This window comes from Mixophyes fleayi, chromosome 3 (assembly GCF_038048845.1).
Source record: "Mixophyes fleayi isolate aMixFle1 chromosome 3, aMixFle1.hap1, whole genome shotgun sequence".
NCBI lineage: Eukaryota > Metazoa > Chordata > Amphibia > Anura > Limnodynastidae > Mixophyes > Mixophyes fleayi.
In genome coordinates, this window is record NC_134404.1 from 274,328,511 (window position 1) to 274,347,972 (window position 19,462).

Below are 19,462 nucleotides of genomic sequence, written 5' to 3' on the forward strand. Positions count from 1 at the left end.
TGCAGCCATGGCGTCTGTGATTCGCTTGGCGACTGGGTGACTGCTGTCATATTTGCTTCCCCTCGCAAATGATTGTTTCACAGTTAATTGCTGAAATGTAGGACTGCTCATTTTATTAACCTGCCTCTGGGATGACGATTCACCCCCAGCAGCAGCAACAGCAAGACTAACGCTTTCTTCAGAGGAATCAATAATAGTGCCGGAGTCATCCAGCCTTAAGTGGGATGCCGGGCTAACTCCGAGCGCTACTGAGGATATTGATGAGGATGGTGTGGTGGGTGTATTTTGTAGCCGTCGGTATGTCGGTGAGCGGAGGGTCTTAGCTGATGAGGGAGTGCTTGTATTCTTTTGGGAAGAACTTTCAGCTTTTCCCAACACTTTGCCATGAACTCTCGTTAAATGGCGTAACATAGACGAGGTTCCAAGATGGTTAAGGTCCCTCCCTCGACTGACTGTGACTTGACATACCCTACAAATGGCTATACAATTGTTGTCTGGATTTGGGTAGAAATAATTCCACACATAAGAAGTGGATTTTTTTGTTTTATGCCCAGGCATGACAATGGCCTTTTTCTTGTCACGTGCCAGAACTGCTGCCACTGGTGCAGGACTTACACAAACAACCTCATCCTCATCAACATCCTCATTAGCGCCCTCGTCGCCTACACAAATCTCCCCCTCATCCTCTTCTAATTCCAAAGTGGCATCCTCAATTTGGGTATCACCGGCTACACTCGGGCTATTAAGGCACACATCAGCAGAATGCTCACGATTAGACATCCCACTGTTGGATGGACTCTCCACAGGGATTGTTGTCATTTGTGAATCAGAGCAAATATTCTCCTGTAATGCCTCACTGTTATCTTGCAGCTCGGCTTTGACGCGTAACAGTAGTTGTGCACCAATTGTAGGCTGGGTAACTTTTTGGGATCTGCCACTAATAGCCAAAGGTGAAGGCCTCATTCTCTCTTTGCCACTGCGTGTGTAGAATGGCATGCTTGCAATTTTTTTTTTATCGTCACTTAACTTTTGCTCAGTTACACTTCTTTTTCGCTTCAATACAGTAAAAAAATTTTTGGTTTTTGTTTTTTGCACTAATTTGAAAACACTCTGTTGTTTGACATCGCCTTGGCCAGATGACGTACTGGGAACACTAACATCAGGACTGGTGACAGAACCTGGTTGCTCATTCAGATCATATGTGGACTGCTTTGAATCCATTCTGAGCGCAAACCACTGGGGAGTGCTAAAAATTATTTAGTAGATACTGCTGACAGATATGACTTTTGACAGCCAGAAATATTAATGCACAATTAGGGAGGACACCCCAAAAGCACTAAGGAGTGCTAAAAATTATTTAGTAGATACTGCTGACAGATATGACTTTTGACAGCCAGAAATATTAATGCACAATTAGGGAGGACACCCCAAAAGCACGGAGGAGTGCTAAAAATTATTTAGTAGATACTGCTGACAGATATGACTTTTGACAGCCAGAAATATTAATGCACAATTAGGGAGGACACCCCAAAAGCACTGAAGAGTGCTAAAAATTATTTAGTAGATACTGCTGACAGCTATGACTTTTGACAGCCAGAAATATTTATGCACAATTATGGGGGACACCCCAAAAGCGCTGGGGAGTGCCAAATATGAAGAAAAAATAATAAACCTCTATCCTCCTCTCTGCACTAGCGATTTTGGTTAGAGCAATTGCAAGAACAATATTGTATTCTCTGTCCCTGCTCTAATTAGCCTATGACTACACCCTGCTCTCTCCCTCTGTCAAATGGCGATGGATTGCTGTGGAGGCGTGTATTTATAAAGTTGAAGTATCGCGAGAACCGAGATCCGACGACGTCACAATGACGTTCGGCCTCGATTTGGATTCGGAACGGGCGGGAGAGTACCGAGCTGCTCAGCTCGGTACTCGGATACCCAAAGTTCGGGTGGGTTCGGTTCTCGGAGAACCGGACCCGCCCATCTCTACTCTCATCAACTGCGGACTGCACTTAAAATGATGTCCCCAAAAATTACCGGTTTCAAAATGTTTACATAAAACCTTTTAATCCTCCGACCAACTACAAGGCCACCACATTCACACTTACCAACTCCTACTTCTACTTCATGTCAACTCACTGTGCTTACAATACAGCAGCAAGCATTCTGTTTACCGCTTCATGTGCTTGTATTACACTACCTGCGTCGTCATGGATTTGTGTTGAGTGCACAGTACCAGTTCCACCAAGGAAAGCAGAAGCCCATGAAAGAAAAAAAGTAGTTGTGAGGGCGTGAGAAGTCTGTAGAGAGCATTACTAGTGCTACAACAATGCAGGATGGTCAGGAGAAGTTGTGACTTAGGGTAGGGGACAGTGGGGCCCCCCTAAGATTTCTCAGGTATCCTAATGGGCCAGTCCAACACTGCTATTATGTACAAGTTCGTATGAGTGTAAATACCACTTGTCCCCTATTGAAAGTATTTGGTCTTGGTTGCTGTATGCAGCCCTCAACACTTTATATTTAAAGAAGTTTGTCTTGTTTTACATAACATTGTAAGATTTTATTTACTATCTAGTTCAATGATTAGAGATCACATTTGTTTGCAGCAGCATCAAGACGGATGTGTCATGAGAAATCTTAGCCAAAAGGTGTAAACAAAAAAGCCCCAAAACTGGTATATGCCACTAGGATAATCTGTGAACTACTGCACTCTTTTAGAGTTGGATGCGTTTGTGTTTTGAACGTATGCAGGGAAAAAATACACGCAAGAAAAAGCATTTTTCTGCACGTATGTTCAGTTGGGCGCATCTCAAGATGTGTCTGGCTCGAAACCAATATCATGTGTTTTGTGGCATACTTACACTCCACAATAGTTAAGAGATCACATAGAGAAAGAGTAGAGAGAGCACATGTATGCGGCTTGCCTGTGGTTGTAGTTAATGCTAAAGTCGCATTAGGCTAATGTCTGGACATTTGTTATTAATAAATGCACAAGTCACATTTTCAACATAGGGGCAGCTTTATTATATGAAGTCCCGGGCACCTTCATATAGTATAGCAGCCCCATTATGAAAATTAGCAGAAGGGTTAAAGATTAACAAATTATAACATACAATATATTTTTGTTTGTAAATCTCGGTTAAATATTTTTCCTAGCACACAGGACTATATTACCTCTGTTATTCAAGGGTGTTATGCTCCTCTGCTGCTTTCAACTATTTGAAATATTATCCTACCGATGAGTAAGATCAATTAGATTAACTATATTATTAAGATACTAAAGGTGGTAACAGTCAGCCTAGATTAACAACTATTAAATTATTTAGGAGAACTAAACTGAAAGGAAATCATTTATTCGAACATCCTTAACCATCGGGACTTAACATAAAAGGATGTAAAATACAATTAAGGCAACACGTGGCATTGCAGCATTTATTGCACAATACAGGCTTCAGCATACAGATCGGTTTTTAGCCTTGTTGACCTTTGACCCTGCAGGGAACATTGCTCTGGTCAACAGTGTGTGGAGCCATGCAAACGTTCTCACTAGTAGAAGTGACAGGGAGACTTTCAGGAAAGGCCCTCTGGGAAAAATATTCAACCAGCATCTCCAAATGGAGAAGGGACTTACGACGGTTACTATGTAATTTACATTTTCCAGAAGTACCTTCTCCTTATGCTTCATCATATTGGAATATTTCTCCCAGGGAGCATTGCCTGGAAGTCTCTACTAATGGCTGCTCATATAGCATGACCTAGTGTACATATTGTTTTTGTTAAATATTTGTTGGCATAAAACATGGTTTTCAACTCCAGAACCAAAAATCTTGAATGGAGCTTACCGGTCTACTGAGGTTTTATGAATTCATAGGGACATGGATTGCTCATGCATTTATTTATAATAACGTCAAAAGCTTGCTCTGCCTAATTTCTCACATTTTCAGATAAAAAGGTTCAAACTGATAAACATAATGCATTGCTTCTGTGATTGTTCAAGTAGAACCAGATTTCCTTTAAATGTGTTCCTTGATCCAATGCATATGTAGCCTATCATTTTCACAAATATATCTTGCTATCCTCATGGGTCAACTACTTAACTCTGTTCTAACACTTTAAAAGCACCCTGAGGAATCATGAAATGCAAGATTCTTGTACTAAACAAGCTGAACTAAAACAGATTTGTCCACAAATAGAATTCTGTCTCCCAACTGATTTACAATGGTCTACTTCCTGAGCTCTGTGTGGAAATTGGTGGTACTCTCTAAATTGCTGTGCCTACAGATAGATGAACTAAACCACATAGATAGGCACACTGCAAAATGTCCAAATGTTTTTTTGCAGGATAATACAGAACTCCCAGCAGAAGTTTGACGTGTGAGTACTGTATATCATGAAATCTAGTAACAATCAATAAAAATTAAGGCAAATTAAAGAAAAAAATCAATTGACTCTATGGACTTTGTAAGTGAAAGTAAAACTTATAGAATTCTGATAATTCTTAGAATTATACAAAAAGGGGAATATGAGTATCATCCCGTCAATTATGAAAAGGTCCTCTATATATTGTTTGTATGTGACGAGGCTAGACCATACATTTATCTTCAAAAAAACACTGACAAAACTTGACGCCAAAATATGTCCCATTCACCTCCTAGATAGATACCATTCAGGAAGAGAGAAGAATATGAACTCAGTTGAGTGTCTGTCTGTTCAAGGTAGTGTTTGATAGGTAATATTCATAGTCATTAGTACTGTTATAAGTAACTTGCATCTCGGGTAAGAAAATACATACTTACCAACTTTTGGCAAGTCTTTTCCGGTAGATGGGCGGGAGGGGGGCGGGGCGCTGCAAACGCGTCATTCTCTGACGGAAATGCTGTTTGGGGGCGGGGCCAAAATGACGCAATTCACAGTGAACCGCGTTATTTCGGGAAGGTAATTCCCGGATGCGGGAGACTTGCCAACTCTCCCGGGAGTCCATGAGACCGACCCGAATTTCGGAACTCTTCCGGACATTCCGGGAGAGTTGGCAAGTATGAGCAAATAGTGTTCAACCTACCTACTAAATGCTAAAACCTACTATCTTTTCTACAAAGGTATTCTATTAGATGTTACTGGTTGGAGGGTGAGTGAATAGATAGTGGCAAAGTGGGTAGTGAATATTTTTCTTTTTTTGTCATTTTCTTATTGTATGCATCTATAATAAGGACCATTTTAGTGTTGTGCAGTGCAGTATTTTACAAGCGTGGTATAGTATGCAGGGTTTTTTAAGATTCAGAAGGCCTCTTTATTATCTACTTTAGGCTACATGCTCACGGTCATTAAAATTCTGCATTAAACTGCATGTTTAAGTTAAGTACGTGTGCGCAGATGTAAAAATAAAATCATTGTACCAACTGATACTGTACATATTTGCTCTTTGTCTAAATGTAATTAATTTCCGCATGTGTACATAAACACATTTCTGTTTATATGCATTCTACATTTTTTAACAATAAAAAAACGCATTGTGAACATGAGTGTTTATTTACCCTTATCCTGGATCGGTATTTCTCTACCCCCATCATAATGTACTTGTTTCCTAATGTTTTTAAAGCTTTAACTTCTTCTCTAGTGAGGATGATTTTCCTGTTTTCCATTTTCTAAAATCTTTGTAATGTGTAGGAAAAATATTCTCTCAGGCATTAGATTCATAGGTATTGATGGAGGTGGCTAGTAAGGGTTCTGGATTTAAGATTACAGGGCCCTTATTTTGCTTATCCTTTAACATTTTATTATCCAGAAAGTTGTATTTGCATATGAAATTATTTAAATCAATAAATAATTAGAAAATATTCACTTGGCTGGTTATGTAAAAGCATTATTGCACCTCTGTTCAGACGTAGAAATAAAGGAAACCCCAGAAGTTCTACTTATGACCGAATTCTGATGTTGCTCCAATTGCCATCTAAATAGGTGAATCATGTTTGCCTTGCCAAATGCTCAAAATTTAAATGCAAATGTGTTTGCACAGTGGAAATGGCTGTGAGACGTTCCACAAGGCAAGATCTTGCACCAAAAACACATCCACAAAAAACTACTTCTTTAGAGGATTGTTATTTTATATTTCCTAATGAACTGTAAAGACATTTATTTACTTGGTCTGAAGAAATTAATTTTTCTTTACTGTCTTGGTACTTGGTAATTTTGGGTGTCTTTGTTGTATTATTGTCTGGGAGGTGGAAACTGTAAAAAATAAATAATAAAGATGCTGTAGATATTAAGACGTTCTGGAGGATTCTTTCATTGAATTATTACTGAAACTAGTATTAAGCTTCTTGTTGGTTTCTGTGATAAGGAGGGATGTTCTTTATTATATCAGTGGGCCTCACTTCTTGAGGATCTGTTTTTGCATTTTGCAACCTTTTGTTTACTTTTTACCTCTAGGTACAGATTTGAGGAACAGTCTAGATTGTATTTAGCTTTCATTGATGAGTTATTTAGCTATACAGATAAAATAATGTTTTTTTAAAATATTATAAATATTTAGCAGAAATTATTATATTTGCCAGGAAGCTCAAGACTGAGGTTTATTTAGATATTGGTGGTGGTTGAATGAGGTGGAATAAATCATATATATTTCTGGTCCTTTGTGTCTGGTGGGATTTCTTTGGAGGTGTTAAAAATCAAATGCGTTTGATCCACATCAGCATGGCTTGTTTAAAAGGATGCATTTAACACCATGGGCCATCCTAGGTGGTCCCTGATAGATTTCTTGATTTATTTTATTTTTTTACATTTTTGTTGTGAAAATGCAGTCTTGTTAAACTCAAAGATCCATCAGTGCACGGAAAATCAGACTTGTTCCCAAATTTTTGTACATCAACCTTAATTGTGTTAATTTTATCATATATATATATATATATATATATATATATATATATATATATATATATTTACACATTTATTCTTTTAACCACTAATAATATTCATTATACCTAATAATCCTTTGTCTAAACATTCATTCCATTCAATAATGAGTTTTTGGTCATTCATAAATGTTTAATTAAGAAGGATCTGGGTACTAAATCTATTTTCAGAAAGAGAACATCCGAGATTGGGTCCAATCTGTTGCGTCAAGTAGATGGGGTTGTGACATGATATTACTGATATGAAAAATAGGATAAATAAGTGTTCCCTAATATGCACTGCTGTAGAGAAAAATGTAAAATAAGTTGTTGTTACTTTTATGTGGTTTCACATGTGTGGCTCTTTTTTATTTAAGAACATTTATGAAAAAGTCAACAAACTACTGTAGGTGGTAATGTAAATAAAAAATAAATAACGGAGTCCAACTACTCATGTTATAAAGTAGATTCTGCAACAGTGCTGCTCTCCTCGGAAGGGACTGGGATCTGCAAATGTCTAGGTCAGGCCTGTCCAACCTGCGGCCCTCCAGATGTTTGTGAAACTACAAGTCCCAGCATGCACTTCCAGCTATCAACAGGTTGTCTACTGGTAAAGCATGCTGGGGCTTGTAGTTTCACAACACCTGGAGGGCTGCAGGTTGGACAGGCCTGGTCTAGGTGGTGAGGCAAAAAGGTCAGCCTTACAATACGTTCCTATTTATAGCCAATTTCTGCTACTTCTAGAGAACAAAGGCTTTGTTTACTTATGATGATGGTCGCCATTCACAAAATGATGATCCATTACTGATTATTTTTGTTTTTTTCCTTTGGTCATAAACATTATTAATGTTACATGTGTTTTTACAAAACTGTAATTTATTTTTGCAACTTGCCTTCATGTTACCTGTTTTCTCTTTCTGAAGAAGTTGTGCTACATTTCCCACAACAACATGACCTGTCAGCGGTATTCCCACCAAAGTTGTGGCTTTTACATATCCGTTTCATTTTGAATTTGTTCTGAAAAAGAGGTTCATAGCTGGAAGGTAATCTCTTTACGTGACCTGGATCCCATGCTGCTATTACTATTTGCGCAACTGTCTGATGCTTTGGGTGTTTTCATACTAAGGAAGCACCCAAAATGAATGAAAGTAGATGAGTGAACCAAACACAGTGCAACGTGTGTGTATAAAATACACGTATACATGTATGTATGTATATAGTTATGGCATTTTGGATAGCCCTGTTTAGTTAGATACCCCCTTTGTCATGCCGCTCACACCCCACACACATTCTTAACCCATTCAAAGGGGGTTATGACGCATCGGGAAAATGTGTTTTATGGATTTCTTGATGGGACACCAACTAAATTTTATAAAATATGTGAATATCGGCTGCACAATTTCTACACTAATCAGTCCCTACCTAAACAGATTTCAGCTCAAGTATTTTTGTAATTGATGCTGACTAAATCAGGTGTTGTTGTTTTCATTGCTAATATAGCTGTTTCAATATAATAACTATTTTAGCTGTTTAATTGTATTATAAATGTTCTGTTTCCATTTCTGTATCTGTACAAATGTTATATGTAAGGGACAATCACCAGTAAATGCTATGATACTCACAGAAAATATATTAACTGCATACTATTCTATTTACATGTGCTCTGCTAATATGTTTTGTCTCCTCTTGATCTGCCCACTATTAGTTTGTGTATCAGTCATACAATGGGTCTACTGTCTATTCATAGTGAATTGATGGTGTGTTTCTAAAGCCTGCTGTTAAGAAAAATATTAAAATAGGTATCTACTTTCTTTTCCTCCCCAGAACTCCACATTGCCTGTGCCTGGAATCTCTGTGTGAATCTGAAGAATGCTTACTGCTTGATTTTCACTCAGCCAACTGGGCCCACCAAGAAACCGCAGTCTCTTTAAATTCACATTTTCTCTTTCTAAGAACTAAAATGTTAAATATGAAGCTATTGGGGGCAAAGTACAAATGGTTCACTTATACAGTGTTACTTGAAATATCCCGTTTACATGTAAAAGGACCATGTTTTGTTTTTGTTTTTGTGTTCATGGAACACTTGAACCTGAAATATTACATGCTGTTTACTGCCAAATAAAGTCAAGCCACCATGGATACCTGTAGAATTGGATGGTATGTAATGAGTATTGTGTGTTTTTGTTTTGTTAGGGTTTTTGTTGTTTTTTTTATACATTAAAAAAAATGATGTGGAACATATCAGTTACTGGTCTTCTGAAACAGATCTATAAATCTTTTTCATGGTCTTTTTTTTGTGTAGTGATTTAACATGTTACCTATTAATCTTTGGGCTAGTCAGTTATATAAAAAACAAGAATACATCTCTCGTAACTAATTCAGACAACTGAAGCACTTTCAGCATCATAAGCTCTTATAGTGGATAGGTGATTTGATATTGGGAACACAATGTTAAGGATTATCTGGGATCAGCAGTCAAGTGGCTTTCGTAAATGCAGAGTTAGCTCCAAGTCTCAGTGGCGCTTCTAGTTTAATAGTCTAATTTGAAATTATGCAATTACACTTTATGGTTCCATACTTGTCACACAACCTGTTGAACTGCTATTGTTACATTTCCCTGGTTTTTTGTTAGACATTTACAAGGACAAAACACTTTATAAAATTGTATATTTATAAAATATTAAAGTTTATTTCCACACATACAAATTAACCAGCTGAAAATATGTGCCTTAAAACAACATGGTTTTAAAACGTGTATTTAAAATGTATAAAATATCAAAAATAATGTATGATGTTTTCCATCAGTAATATAATTTTAACATGTGTTTCTCGGGAGAATATATCAATCTTTGCGACCTTAATATTTTATACCCCCAGATGAGAAATCCTCATATTAAGTGCAAAAGCATCACTTCAGTGGTGTCATTAAATTCTCTGCTTATTGAATTCATGTTGCAAAATTTATATAATTTTCAACAAGATGTTATATTTCAAAAATGTAAGATTGAACACAAAAATAAATTGGAGTTACATATGAAAGAAAATTGATTTACAAAAAAACCAATTAAACATAAAAATAAAATACAAGGTGAACTGCCTAGTTTGCAGGACAAAATTAAATGGTTAATGGATTTGTAAAGTTAAATCTTATACTTTTGATGTCAAGTCTCACTGTTTTCAGTATTTACCTGCTGCTCTGCTCATTGTAGGTAGGGTCAAATTATGTTTAAAGCTTAGAGATAGTTTGAGGGAGGGGGGGGGGGGGGGTTAACATTGCAAAAACAGAATTTTTTTTTCTCTCTATAAAACTTAAAACCATCCCACTGGTGAAAAAAGCTTCAAACTCTGTAACTTAGTACTACTTTACTATCCATTTTATAATAAGCGATAAAAAAAATGAACACGTATAATATTTTTAATGCTTTAGCTCAGTGATGCTCACCCTATTCTTACATGGGACTTGAGCAAAATTTTCTGTACCCTGTTTTGTGTGCTTCATAGGGTTTATAGTTAGTTTCTCTTTGTACTCACTTAGCATGTTCTGACTACAGTATATCTGCCACTGACCTTGACCACGGCCTTTTTACCAGTAAGGTCATAGTTACCTACTCTCCCAGAATGTCCGGGAGACTCCTGAATTTTTTGAGTTCTCCCGGGAGAGCAGGGCAACCTCCCGCATCCTGCCCACCCACTTAGTGAAGTGGGTGGGGCGGGGCTATACATGTAATCCTGGCCCCAACACCTGTTTTAATAGTGGCCAGGATTACACGATTTGTGTGGCAACGCCCCTAGGACGTGGCGGCTTTGGAGATCTGGAGGGGAGATCGCCAAAGTTGGCAAGTATGAGTAAGGTGTTAACCTGTACTTCCAGCCCTCACCTCTGCCTGTTTACTGACCAATAATTCATGGTTTAATAAAAGATCCACCACGCAGTGTAAGATGACAGCACGTAAGTCAAAGAAAGACTTGTTGTAGGGAGTATTATCCAACATTGGCCTAAATGAAGGGGAAGGTCAGCAGGGGTCGTAAACGCCTTGGGATCAGTGGGAGTATTCTGGACTTTAATCTTTGTCCAACATAAGAAAATCATTAAGTGCTGGCCTGCTAGTAGCATTCAGATCCAAATCTGTAGTCCTGAACAACCATTTTTTAAAGCAGTGTTTAAATAGAAGATGCACTCATTGAAACTATTACAATGAGTATGAAGAAGTAAATTTGTGCTTTTACAGTTTTTTCCCCTCACCACTTGGGTTTATAACAATAAAGTTTGGTTTAAGGTACAACATGAGAAAGCCTTCTATGGTGTGGTGATGGTGATTGCCTAATATTTGCTTTTATTTTTCAAGCATATTATATGCTAAGGAGTCATCACCACTTTCAATAATGAAAGCATTTAGGATAAATAATTTCCTAGTATCCCAAACAGTATATTGATTTAATTAATAAGTAAAATTTTTATAAATTTTTTTTTAGCGCAACCTTAATTCACTTCTCTATTAATTTGGTTTCTATTTTGCAGTGGTGGGGGGGGGGGGTACATTGTATAATTTTGAACTTTTTTGTTTCATATTTCCTAGTGCTTTCTAACTTGCAGTTGCTCCCAGCAGAAGGTCAAAATCAACTATCATGCAGTTGGAATGGGAGGAGCAGCAATGAAACGCACATAAAAATTATGGAGAACTGCTAAGTGTACCCATTCATATACATATTTTCAGTTATTTGGGTTTGTGTTCCTTTTCCTGTTTTATCTATTGTATGTTATGTCATGTACATCCTTATAATCACTGGCTTTTTTTTTTTTTTTTTTTTTTTACAAATTCAAATCCATTTGCTCTTGGATAGCACTTTATTTTGAAATCTGATTGGAAATTGCATTTTATGGCCAAACTAACTGACTGCTCCTGAATTACCAGCAGGTGTTTTTGCAGCCTGTTTTGGAGAAATGCCAGGTTTTCCTAGTGAGTGGTGAAGTAAATTAGTGGTTTTCCTGCAGGCAGGCAGCTATGAAATCTTCCCTATACTGGGTGAATAAGCACCAAGCTATGGCAGGTAGATCACATTACTACTTTATGAATAACAGGTATATATTTTGACTTAATTGGCTTATTTTTTTAACATCTATTTAAATACAGCTTTGCTTTACCAACCATGTTAATGCCAGCCATGCTAAGATTTTGTTTTTAATTGTCGCTTCTCTTCTTATTTGTAGTTTACATTTCAGTTGGAAAGGTTTACTGTTGTATTTTTGCTATTTTTATGTGATGTTTATATTGATAAAATACATTGTATCTAGTGAGCTGTAAGGTTCATGGATTGCTTTGTCACTGTTCAACAGAGCATGAAATATTATAAACATGTATTAAACATCTTTGTGTATATATGTGTTTTCTGTGTATATGTATAATATACTGTATATACAATAATCCCTTACAAGTGCCAACATAGTACGCAGATACTGTCCAACATTTTTATCTATCCTCTGGGAGATCTGGCTACCAAGTTTGGGAGATGGGACCATGCCATTAAGCCACCCCCTCTGCTCAATCTCGCTGTTTTTGGCCCAATACAGCAGGGGGAGTTCAGGATGCTACTATTTGCTGTGAATAGTGTCATTAAACCTCGCCTCCCCTTCGCTAGGGAAGTGGGCAGAATCCGGGAGGTTGTGCACAATTAAAGTATAAAATACTGGAATAACGGTGGTGGCTGTTGGTGAGAAGTGTGCATGTGGCTATTGTCTAAAGCATTGTCAGCCACCAATATTAAAGTATCCATTGTTGACTGTCATTTTTGTGCTACATTAAATAGTTTACAACTTTCCTTACAGTCGCTAAAGGAGAAGTGTTTGATCATATCTGTAGGGATCAGCAAACAGGGTTACAGATTACATACCTGTACTTGACCACCTCTTGTTTTGTGGCATTATGCTAATAATCCTACATTATGACATCATTCTGTAGCTGATCTTCACACAGTTTTGTATTTCACATTTCATCATTAACAAATATTAACTTGGTATTCAAGGATCAATGCTGATTGCCTTACAGCTAAATTTAGTTTAATAGAATCAGCATGTTAGTTTAAATGTCAGTGACGTCTAACACATGCTATAACAATAAGGGAATAGTGCATATCATGTTCTTTCTAGACCCTGGGGCTCTCCCTCCACCTCTACTGTTCCACCTCCTAGCTCCAAAAACATGACTCTGCACTCTGCATATGGTAACATGAATCAGAAGGTAAAGATGGGCCACAATGAGCTTACAATTTAAAGTTTGGGGAACATTTGAGATGGAGAGATAGAGATGGAGAGCTATATGGAGATGGAGAGCTATATGGAGATGGAGAGCTATATGGAGATGGAGAGAGAGATGGAGAGAGAGAGATATATATAGATAGATATATAGAGATATAGATAGATATATATATATATATAAAATAATCACCCCCTTTTTCAGCAGAATAACACATTCACTAAAGTAAAATTAATAAAAATCACATAATATATTTGGGCAACAACATAAAAAGTTGTCCGCACACACATTTGTCATTCAGATTATCGAGCAGACAATTGACTCATTCGTTGGCAGTAACATTATTCGGCCTGGATCGAACTCCTAATTGATATACATGTATAGTAGAGATGTTCACTGCTCCCTGTGTTCTGGTTTTGGATCTGTATTAACTTTGTGTTTTGGCAAAACCGCAGTTGCGTGTTTTTGTTTTGGATCCCTATTTTTTTTAAAAATCACATAATTTTGCTTTCCCCCTCCCTACATTATTATTAATCTCAATGACGACACTAATTTCAAGTAATTTCCAGTCAATTTTGACCACCTTAAAAGACACAATATTATTTTCATACACATTCGAACGACCGCAGCGACCTGGCTGGATGCTAAGCGACAGAGCAATGACTCAAACTCACAGCAGTTCATAGCACATCTAGGAAACCTTGCCACACATTAGTGTCAGAAAATAAAAGTGGTGCAAGATGGAATTGTCCTTGGATCATGAAATTGGTTATGGTTCATTTGATCACTCCACCCGTTCCTTAGATAACTGTGGTAATTCTACAGCTAATACATGGCAACGAGCGCTGACCCACCCCCGGGATGCATGCTTTTATCAGATCCAGACCAATTCGGGGTGCCAGACAATACACTAAAAAGAGCCATTGTAATTCACAGCAAAAAGTTTATCACTGAGCTTCAAAAAAATTTTCCTCCCAGTATGTAAAGGGACTGTCTGATGTGTCTTTCTATGTTCTTGTTAAAATAATCCACCACCATTCTTTGGATGTTGATAGTAGGATCAGGTGGAGTTATGGCAGAGGTGTCACGTTTTTGACCATTCTTTTAGACCAGACCAGATGTCAAAATATTGTGCTGAGTCATCTGCATCATCCCTGGGTCTCTTGGGAAAACTAAGTTTTTTGTGTTTTTCCCTAGCTACAGTTAAGTGACAAACTGAAGGAGGAGACGCTGTCCTGTCACATAACACTTGAGCTGCCATCTTGCTAACCATGAGCTCCTTGCATCTCTTCAGATCTGGGTCAGTTGGAAACAGAGAGAAGACGTAGGTCTTAAACCCAGGAGCAAGCACAGTCGCCAAAATGTAGTGATCCAATTTTAAGATTTTGATAACTCCTGGATCCCGGCAAGGCGAATAAAGTATATGATCTACAAGTTCGACATACTTACCGGAATTGCTTTCTTTAATCTGCTCCTTCAGTTTCTCAAGCTTCTTTTCCAAAAGTCTAATTAAGGGAATCACTTAACTCAAGCTAGCAGTGTCTAAACTCCTTCACAGGTGACTACTTCGAATGGTTTCAGCATCTTGTACAACACGGAAAGTATTCTCAACTGCTCTTGAGTAAAATACGTGTCCCCCCCCCCTCCTTTCCCAATGTCATGGTTTGTGGAGTAAGCGTGGATGGCTTTTCACTGTTCCTCCATCTGCAGAAGCATATACAGGGTGGAATTCCACCTGGTCACCACCTCTTGCTTCAGTTGGTGCCAGGGCAAATTAAATTGCTCTTGTAGCTGTTGCCAAATGCCGGAAATGTCCAGATATTTTATGGGCCACAGACAGCATCTCCTGCATGTCCCTGTCATTTTTTAAGAAGCTCTGCACCACCAAGTTTATTATGTGAGCAAAACGGAATGTGACGGAAATCACCCAGCTTTAATTCTCTCACAATATTTATAAGTTAAAAATAATAATAAGGTGCCACAAAGGGTCCGCAGTGCCGTACATTACATATACAGAAAACAGAGAACCAAGACACAACATGATACAGAAAGAACAAAAATATATACAAACACAAGTAACAATCTACATCCTCCTTAACGCCTTCGTCAGCTACACAAATACCCCCCTCATCCTGTTGCAATTCCAAATTGGCATCCTCAATTTGTGTTACGGCTACACTTGGGCTGTTCATGCACACATCTGCAGAAATGCTGAAAGGGGCCTTCTTTATGGGTACACTATTAGAAATGTCAGTCTTACACATAGCACTCGTGGGTAGACTCTCCTCAGGGATTTGTGTCGCTCCTGAATCTGAACATACATTTTCCTCTAATGCCTTACTGTTTTCTTCCAGCTCGGCTTTTACACGTAAAAGTATTTGGACACCACTTTTTGAGTCAGAATGACAAGGTCTTGCTTGGTCATGACTGACCTTATAAGAAGATGCCTCAGTGACAGTTGCAGAACTAGCACTCCTACAGAAAGGCGAATGCCCATTCTTTCCTTGCCACTGCGAGTGTAGAATGGCATGTTGACAATTTTATTTTTTTCTGCAGATAACTTTGCCTGGATTACAGGTCTTTTTTTCTTGACCAAGGTAAAGGGTGTTTTTTAAAATTTTTGTTTCCCTGACCTAAAAACATTATGCACTTTAACATAGGCTTTAGCAGAGGATGTAGAGGGATTACTATCATCACGACTGGTGCCAGCAGATGCTTGGTGCTTTTGGTCTTCTGTGTACTGCTGTGAATACATTTTGTTAACACAGTACAATGTGACTGCAGAATAAGAACAACACTGCCAGCCCTATTACATGTATTTCAGCAATGACGATTAGCAATGGTGCTCTCCTGTTTGTGTGTTACCTATATAACACCGTATAATGTGACTGCAGATTTAGAAGACCAAGCCTGCCAGTCCTATTATTTCTATTTCAGCAATGACGTTTAGCCATGGAGCAATGGAGCTCTCCTAAATGTCACTGGAGACTTTAAAGAACACTGCTATCCCTCCTCTTTCTTTTCTACCTATGATGCTGCCCAACTGCACTAGAGACTGCCAAGAGTTGTGCTACCCCTTCTGTGTCCCTTTGTGAAATGGCGCTGGATCACCACGATGGGCGGTACTTATAGAATCCAAAAAATTGCGAGATCCGACAACCTAACAATGATGTTTTGCCTCGCTTTCAATTCCGAGGGCTCGTGAAAGTACCGAGCCTGCTCTGCTCGGTACTCGTATCTGCTAAGTTCGGATGTGTTCGGTTCTCGGGAACAGAGCCTGAGCATCTCTAATGTATAGTTGTACATGCTGATGGTGTGATGCTTATATTAAACTGCTAGGCAGACTTGTTTTCCAGGAATTCACTATGCTGATTAGTTGTCCTACTCAGGGACTCAATTCTCAGCTTTTTGACACAGTCTTAAAGATGTGGGTGGAGCTCCGTGTGTCTGTAATTGTTTAAAGGAAATTATTACCTCCACACTCAAAGCTGCAGTTTAATTTTGAGTTAATGCTCAAGAATTTAATCACCAAAAGACTGCATATTCTGGATTCATAGTTTGGTCTGTCTATTGTCAGTGATGTATAATGATTAATCTGCTCAGTTAAAGGAGAATAACGTCTAATATACATTTTGCATCACAATAATTGGATATTAAATAGAAAATAAAAGATTCCAATTCATCTATATGAGGCTGTACCTGGATCAAGAGGTATATTTCATTTTGTTTCACTTTACTATTTACTGGGAAATTCCTGTAGATATTTCAATCCCAAAATATGGGAAAACTACAATTTTTTTTTTTTCATAAATTACTTTGTGTTTTACGATTTGCAAAATATGAGAGAAAAGAATGTGAATTAAATCACTTGGAAACGCCACCCCCCCCCCCCCCTCCTCCCCTTTAGTTACTGAAATGGACACCGGCCCAGGAGATCAGATTATTACACTTTGAAATGCCTGATTTGCTCTGCAGTGCCAAGTCATATCTCCAACAATTTGTGGGGGGATGTAAGGGCAAAATAATATCTTTATTTGAATGCTATGATTACTTACAGTAGTAATGTATCTGCTCTTACTGCCTTATCTGGGAAAAGATTGGACGTGGTTCATTAATTCTTAAGTTTGAATTTCCCTGATACACTTCAGTAAAGGAACCAATGTGAAACTCTTTCATGCATGGTTATCATGAAGTTCACCATGTAGGAGGAGGGAAAAATTCTATGGAAGGTAACTTGCATGAATCAGATGATGGTATGATTTTATAAATGTTAAGTGATTGGTCTAATATCTGCACTTAGTGAATGCTCAGTTTAAGATCCTCCTCTAGACATGCCTGTTGGAACACTGATTTAGAGCTTGTTTACATGAGCTGTTTCTCAAACTTCATTCCAGAGATATAGCACTGCGTACTATCAATTGAGGATACAATGAAAAACATAGCAGTGAAAGAATTTTCTCATGACAACATCTGAGCTGTGAATATTACTTCAGTTTAAGTGGACAACAGTACAGTACAGCACAAAGATTAAAAGTTTTCGACCCCTTGCTATTTCAACAGTAGTTGTTGTCGGGCTGCATTCCATTTGCAACCTAGTTCGAGAAACTGCTTTTTTGTTGATGAGCCCATAATCTTAATAGTAGGCTGCTTACAGGGAGAGCTTCTTTAGAATAACCATTCGCTGGTTCTCCATCTTCCTGTGCAGCTATGAAGGTGTGTTAATAGTTTTATCAGGTATTTGTCCTCTTCGATTATTGTTGTTCCAACACACAAAGATATTTAATTGCAAAATATAGCAGGATTTACAGCAAGCCATCATAACGCATAAAAGATAATACAATAAAGCAGGAAAGTATAAAAACTGAATACATTACATTTTCGCTAGCGCTTCACCTGGGCCCAGACTAAGATACAGTCATGTTGTCTGTTGTCAGGAAGAGAGAGCAATGGCCCAGGGAAACTTGCTTATATGCAGCTTCAGTTTACAAAAAAATACTGGTGATGTCACTATGTACACAGATAACACTTAGAGAGGTCTTCATTGGTCCAGTGTTAACGATGTTCCAGTTGTCTGCTGGTCATAGGTCAGTTCATTTGATCTTCAAAAAAGGGTGGGGGGCAACTTTCCCAAACTGTTGTCTACATGTCTTCCTGCCGAATAACCAGTTCAAACAGACCCACACACAATGTACTTTTGAGCATTAATCTCACATTGTTCTTAACTTACGATTGCTAGTCTGTCGAAACCGGGTTAATGCTGGTGAAATAAGCTTTAATATGAGACCAAACTCTTAGTACCTTTACTATAGTTTTATCTATTTATAAATAATCTCTAATACATTTTACTAATAAATGTGAATTGGAACCTTAATAAATGTATATAATTTACAAATGTAAGTGGGAATGTAAATGTGTGTTATCAATCCGTGCGATTGCGTCATAACACGTGGTGTACTAATCACAATCACACGGTAAAATAATATTAATTAATTTAGTTTGCTTCATCCAATTATTTGACTTTCACATAGGCTCTTAACCTAAATTAACTTCATGAACAATGTGGCAAGGTCATAGGGCACCACAAAAACGTTGTAGTACAATCTCAGAAGCTTCTTTTATGATCTGTATATGGAGAAATGCGTCTTTAATCAACTTTGGCTACAATGTACTCCATGTTTTATGGATCGTATGTGCAGTAAACAATTGATATTCTTTGAGATAGATTAGCTTTACATTTTCTGTAGCATTTGGGTTAGGTTTAGGACAGTATATACATGTAGCTGCTGCTAATCACATATAATTATTTTGATAACATTGTGTTTTAGTAACCTTTCTGAGTTTGTTTTTGCCCCTGTAGTTTTTTGAGCTCTTTATCTTACAAACAGGTTGTAATATGGGTGAAACTGGAACACTAGAAGATAGCCTTGAGTCACAAGCTCCATAAGCCATTTGGCTTTAGTTGCATGAGCCCTTAAAGCCTGAAGGCTTACTGCTTCTGCATGGACTCCCCAGAAAGTGATTCCAGTCAGCACTCTCTGTGGGGACAACGGTATAAGTAACAGTTGATGGAAGAAAGATGGAAAAAATGTGTCCTTTTAATTAAAGCTTTAAAATATATTGGGGTTCATACTAGGCATTGGAAACCATCATGTAATATAGTTTATTTTGTCTCATAGAAATTTAGAACCTAAACATAGTACCAAACAACTCATGATTCCCTATTAAGATGTCAAATATAAATACAATAAAATGTATCTCTCTTCTCAGTCAGTGGCTCAATAAATGTTTAAGTGTGTGTAGAAAAGGAGAACAAGTTGATATCAA

General features: G+C 37.8%; 1 protein-coding gene across 3 annotated transcripts in view; it reads left to right on the forward strand.

The window, feature by feature from the left end:
- MTHFD1L (methylenetetrahydrofolate dehydrogenase (NADP+ dependent) 1 like) overlaps nt 1–19,462 on the forward strand; it is a 399,678-nt gene that overhangs the window by 166,928 nt on the left and 213,288 nt on the right. The window contains exon 28 of one of the 3 annotated variants that reach the window (XM_075203626.1): nt 8,712–9,124. The exons of 1 other annotated variant lie outside the window; for it this stretch is intronic. The gene's annotated coding sequence lies outside the window, so the exon portion shown is untranslated. One more of the 3 variants, XM_075203627.1, reaches the window with a different exon arrangement.